The sequence below is a fragment of the Pongo pygmaeus genome, chromosome 1 (assembly GCF_028885625.2).
Source record: "Pongo pygmaeus isolate AG05252 chromosome 1, NHGRI_mPonPyg2-v2.0_pri, whole genome shotgun sequence".
NCBI classification, from domain to species: domain Eukaryota; kingdom Metazoa; phylum Chordata; class Mammalia; order Primates; family Hominidae; genus Pongo; species Pongo pygmaeus.
In genome coordinates, this window is record NC_072373.2 from 68,007,617 (window position 1) to 68,013,616 (window position 6,000).

Sequence of the window (6,000 nt, forward strand, 5' to 3'; positions counted from 1 at the left end):
CTAGAGGAGGTTCTTTTTTTTTTTTTTTTTTTTTTTTTTTTTTTTTTTTTGTACTTCTTTTTTTTTTTTTTTTCTTTATACTTTAGGTTTTATGGTACATGTGCGCAATGTGCAGGTGAGTTACATATGTATACATGTGCCATGCTGGTGCGCTGCACCCACCAACTCGTCATCTAGCATTAGGTATATCTCCCAATGCTATCCCTCCCCCCTCCCCCCACCCCACAACAGTCCCCAGAGTGTGATGTTCCCCTTCCTGTTCTTAAGGCTGTATGAAAATTATCCTATTTGAATCATGGAATTATTTGAAAGAATGAAAACAACAGGAGATGGTAACTAAAAGAATGCTTTTTAAAATGATTATGATGATATAAAGTCCTATGAATTTTACTACATATGTAGCTAAACTGTATATCACAATAGTACAAATGGCAAGAGATTGAAGTTAAATACAGTTAAGCTTTTGTTTGGGAGATTGCAAAAGTACTAACTTAAGATGGATGCTAAATACGTAAAATATGAATGTTGAAATTTGTAAGGTAACCACTACAAGATGTTAGCTATAGGTTTTTCATACATGCCGTTTATGAGATTAAGAAAGTGTCCGTATGTTCTTGCTAACAGATTTTGTCAGGAATGGATGTCAGATTTTGTCATGTGATTTTTCTGCATCAACTGAGCTGATCACAGGGTTTCTCCTTTATAGATTATTAATATGATTAATTACATCGCTTTATTCCAACTTTTTATTTTGGTAAAATACATATAACATAAACTTACCATCTTAACCATTTTTAAGTGTACAGTTCAGTGGTATTGACCATATTGATATTGTTGTGTGACCATAACAACCATCCATTTCCAGTACTCTTTTTATCTTGTAAAATGGAAACTCTATAACCATTAAACCATAACTCCTCATCCCCTCTTATCCCTAGCCCCTGGCAACCACCATTCTATTATCTGCTTCTATGAGTTTGACTACTCTAAATACCTTTTATAAGTGGAATTATGAAATATTTATATTTTTGTTACTGGCTTATTTCACTCAGAATAATGTCCCCAAGACTCATCTGTGTTGTAGTATTTGTCAGGATTTTATTCCTTTTTAAGGCTGAATAATATTCCATTGTATGTATATACCACGTTTTGATTATTCATCTGTTGATGGACATTTGGGGTTGGTTCCACATTTTAACTATTGTGAATAATGCTGCTATGAGCATGAGTATAAAAATAACTCTTCTAGACCCTGCTTTTAAGTTTTTTGGGCATATGCCCAGAAGTGAAATTGATGGTTCATGTAGTGATTCTATTTTTAATATTTTCAGGAACTGCCATTTGTTTTCCACAGAGGCTATCCTATTTTACATTCTCACCAACAGTGCACAAGGATTCTAATTCTTCCACATCCTCACCAACACTTTTTTTTTTTTTTTTTTTTTTTTACTGTAGATATCCTAATGGGTAACAGGTGAGATACAAGTACAACTTTTATTCACATTTCTGATTATTAGGGAATTTGATAATCTTTTTATGTGCTTGGATATGAGGGTGATCTGGCTGCAACATCTGTCTCCCCTTTGATTGCCAGGGTTGATTTGGCTGATCTGGCTGGCTAAGCAGGTATGCCCTTCCTCTGTCACTGCTCTATGTGTGTCCCTCTTGAAGCTGCATGCTCAGTGATAGAGGATGACCATCCCCAATAGAGGAAGACAGGACAAGGGTATACGAGTAGGAGTAGCTGCGCTCCCCTGCTAGAACCTCCAAACAAGCTCTCGTGTGCTTATTGGTCATTCGTATATCTTCTTTGGAGGAATGTCTGTTCAAGACTTTTGACCATTTTTTATTCAGATTGTTTGATTTTTGTTTATTAGTTGTAGGAATTCTCTATATGTTCTGCATATCAATTCCCTATCAGATATATTATTTGCAAATATTTTCTTCCATTCTGTGGGTTTCCTTTTTACTCTGATAGTGTTTTTTGATGCACATTCAAATATTTTTATGAAGTCCAATTGTTTTTCTTTTATTGCTGGTTTTTGTGATGTCATATGTCAGAAATCATTGCCAAATCCAGTGGTATTAATATTTTGCCTTATGTTTTCTTCCAAGAGTTTTATAGTTTAGCTCTTATGTTTAGGTCTTTGATTCATTTGACATTAATTTTTGGGTATGGTGTTAGGTAAAAGTTTACCTTCACTCTTTTGCATATGGATATTCAGCACCTTTGTTGGAAAGATTTTCCTTTTCCCATTGAATGGTCTTGGCACTATTCAATGTTTATTTCTGGACTCTCTATTCTACTCCATTGGTCTATATGTCTGTATGCTAGTACCACACTTTTGATTACCATAGATTTATGGTAAGATTTGACATCAGGAAATGTGAGTCCTCCAGCTTTGTTCTTTTTGGGGATTGTTTTGGCTATTCAGAGTCCTTTGGAAATCTATATAAATTTTAGAATGAGTTTTTCTGTTTCTTCAGAAAATGTCATTGGGACCTTGATAGTGATTGAATTAAATCTGTAAAGCACTTTGGATAGTATTGACATCTTCATGCTATTGTTTTCCAATTCATGAACATGGGATGTTTTTCCATTTATTTACATCACCTTTAATTTCTTTCAGAAGTGTTTTGTAGTTTTAAAAAATTTTAATTGACAATTAACAATTGTATATATTTATTGGGTACAGTGTGATGTTTTGATACATGTATACATTATATAGTGATCAAATCAGGGTAATTAGTATATTCATCATTCAACCTTTTTTTTGTAATGAGAACATTCAAAATTCTCTCTTCTTGCTATTTTGAAATACACAATACATTATTGTTCACTGCATACTCCTTACTGTATAATAGAACACCAGAACTTCTTCTTCTTCTCTAACTGTAATGTAGCTGTTGACCAATCTCTCCCCATTCCCACCTTTTCCCTGCATTCTCCCATCCTCTGGTAACCGCTGTTCCAATCTCTACTCTTAAGAGGTCAAATATTTCAGATTCAATGTATGAGTGAAATCATGTGGTATGTGTCTTTTGTGCCTGGCTTATTTCCCTTAACATAATGTCTTTCAGGTTTATTCACGTTTTTGCAAATGACAGGATTTCATTCTTTTTTATGGCTGAATAGTATTATGTTTTGTACATATATCACACTTTAAAAATCCATTCGTCTGTTGACAGACACTTGATTTCATATCTCAGATGTTGTGAATTTTTGCTGCAATAAACATGGGAGTAGTGATATCTTTTTAACATATTGATTTTGTTTCCTGTAGATGTATACCCAGCAGTGGGATTTCTGAATTACATGGTAGTTATATATTTAATTTTTTGAGGAACCTCCATACTATTGAATATAGTGGCTATACTGACTTATGTTTTCACCAACAGTGTATAAAAGTTCCCCTTTCTCTACATCCATGCTGGCATTTGTTATTTGACTGTTTGATAATGGTTCATCTCTTTAACCAGAGTGAGATGACATCTCACTATGGTTTTGATTTGTGTTTCTCTGCTGATTAGTGATGTTGAGCACTTTTTCATGTACTTGTTGGCCATTTATATAATTTATGTGTCTTTTTTTTTTTTTTGAGGCAAAGTATCACTCTGTTGCCCAGGCTTGAGGGCAGTGGCATGATCTCGGCTTGCTGCAGCCTCTGTCTCCTGGGTTCAAGTGATTCTCATGCCTCAGCCTCCCAACTAGCTGGGATTACAGGCGCATGTCACTATGCCTGGCTAATGTTTTTGTATTTTTAATAGAGACAGGGTTTCATCATGTTGGCCAGGCTGGTCTCAAACTCCTGACCTCAGGTGATCCGCCCACTTTGACCTCCCATATTTCTGGGATTATAGGGTGAACCACCATACCTGACCATGTCTTCTTTTCAAAAATGTCTATTCAGGTCTTTTATCCATTTTAAAATCAGATTTTTAAAATTAATTTATTTTTGCTACTGAGTTGTTTAAATTCCTTATGTATTCTAGATATATTAACCCCTTGTCAGATACATGGCTTGCAAATATTTTCTCCCCTTCTATAAGTTGGCTCTTCACTATGTTGATTGATTACTTTGCTGTGCAGAAACTTGTTAGTTTGATATAATTCAATTTGTTTATTTTTGCTGTTGTCTGTGCTTTTGAAAGGTCTTATCCAAAAAATCCTTGCCTAGACCAATGTTATAAAGTGTTTCCCCCTAGGTTTTCTTCAGTAACCTCATAATTTTGGGTCTCCCTTTTAAGTCTTTAATCAATTTTGAGTTGATTTTGTATATGGTGAGAGATAGGAATCTAGTTTTATTCTTCTGCATATCCAGTTTTCCCAGCACCATTTATTGAAGAGACCATTCTTTCCCCAATGTGCACTCTTGGTACCATTGTCAAGAATCAGTTCACTGATTCTTGCATGTATTTATTTCTGCATTCTCTATTATGTTTTATTGGTCCATGAGTCTGTTTTGTGCCAATACTATGCTATTCTCGTTACTATGGCTTTGTAGTATATTTGGAAGTCAGAAAGTCTGATGCCTCCAGTGTAATAATCAACCTTCTAAATTATTTTCTGGCAATTTGGGGATTTCTTCTTGGTTTGTATCCATTGCTTATGAGCTAGTGCGATCTTTACGGGAAACTAAAAAAACCTTGTTTTGTCATATTACCATAACTGTTTTTCTGGTTCCTTCTAATTTGTTGTACTATGTCAGAGGGAAGATCTGGGGCCCAGGGGCTGCTGTTCAGATGCTTTTATCCCAAGGGGTGCTCCCTTGATGTAGTGCTCTCCCCCTTTCCTTAGGGATATGGTTTTCTGAGAGTTAACTGCAGTGATTGTTATTTCTCTTCTGGATCTAGCCACCCAGCAGAGCTACCAGGCCTCAGGCTGGTACTGAGGGTGTCTGCACAGTGTCCTGTGGTGTGAACTATCTTCCGGTCTCTCAGCTATGCATACCAGCACCTTCTCTGGTGGAGGTGGCAGGGGAGTGAAATGGACTCTGTGAGAGTCTTTAGTTGTAGTTTTGTTGATTGCACTAGTTTTGTGTTGGATGGCCTCCTGCCAGGAGGTGAAGCTTTCAAGGGAGCATCCACTGCTGTAGTATAGGGAAGATCAGGCAGTGGGCGGGGCCCTAGAGTTCTCAAGAGATTATATCCTTTCTCTTCAGCTACCAGGGCAGGTAGAGAAAGACCATCAGTTTGGGGCAGGGTTAGGTGTGTCTGAGCTTAGACTCTCCTTGGGTGGGGCTTGCTGCAGCTACTGGTGGGGATAGGGGTATGGTTCTCAGGCCAATGGAGTTATGTTCCCAGGGGGTTTATGGCTGCCTCTGCTGTCTAATGCAGATCACCAGAGAAGTGAGGGAAAGCTGGCAGTTACAGGCCTTACCCAGCTCCCACACAGCCCAAAAGGCCAGTCTCACTCCCACCCACCCCCTACCTCCCAACAGCACTAAGTTTATTTCCAAGTAGTAAGTGAATAGGGCTGAGAACTTGCCCCAGGCAACCAGCCTCCTAGCTGAGAAAACAAGCAGGACTTTGAGGTTTAACACCTCCCAGCCTACAGTGGCTTCTGTGCTGTGTCTGCACTCCCAATGCACCCCCTCCCCCAAGTTCTGTTCAGGCAACTTTGTGTTTGGGTGAAATTGTTACAAAGTTTAGCTGGAAGTTTCCTTCTTCCTCTGGTCTTTTCACAGATCCTTTGGCAGCCCTTCTCAAGGACCTCTGTGAGACAAAAGCAGAAATGGCTTCCCTGGGGACCAAGAGAGCCCACAAGGCTCTTCCTGCTGCTTCTTCTACGCCTGTATTTTGTTTGACTCTCTAAATTTGTCTCAGCTCCAGGTAAGGTCAAATCCTTCTCCAGTGACTTGGACCTTTGGGATCCCCAGTGAGGATATGTGTTCAGGGGTGAATGATTCCCCTGTCACATTTTTATGCTTTAGGCACTCACAGTTTTTTGGCTGTCTCTCATGGCCTGCAAGAGCAATCCACTTCCTTTAAAGGGTCTGT

At 38.1% G+C, this 6,000-nt stretch overlaps 1 long non-coding RNA gene across 1 annotated transcript in view; it reads left to right on the forward strand.

Moving 5' to 3' along the window:
* Positions 1-5,763, forward strand: part of LOC129044618 (uncharacterized) — a 148,042-nt gene extending 142,279 nt beyond the window's left edge. The window contains exon 3 of the long non-coding RNA XR_008504719.1: positions 5,688-5,763. This is a non-coding gene — a long non-coding RNA (uncharacterized LOC129044618). The remainder of the gene's footprint in view (positions 1-5,687) is intronic.
* The last annotated feature ends 237 nt before the right edge of the window (positions 5,764-6,000 follow it).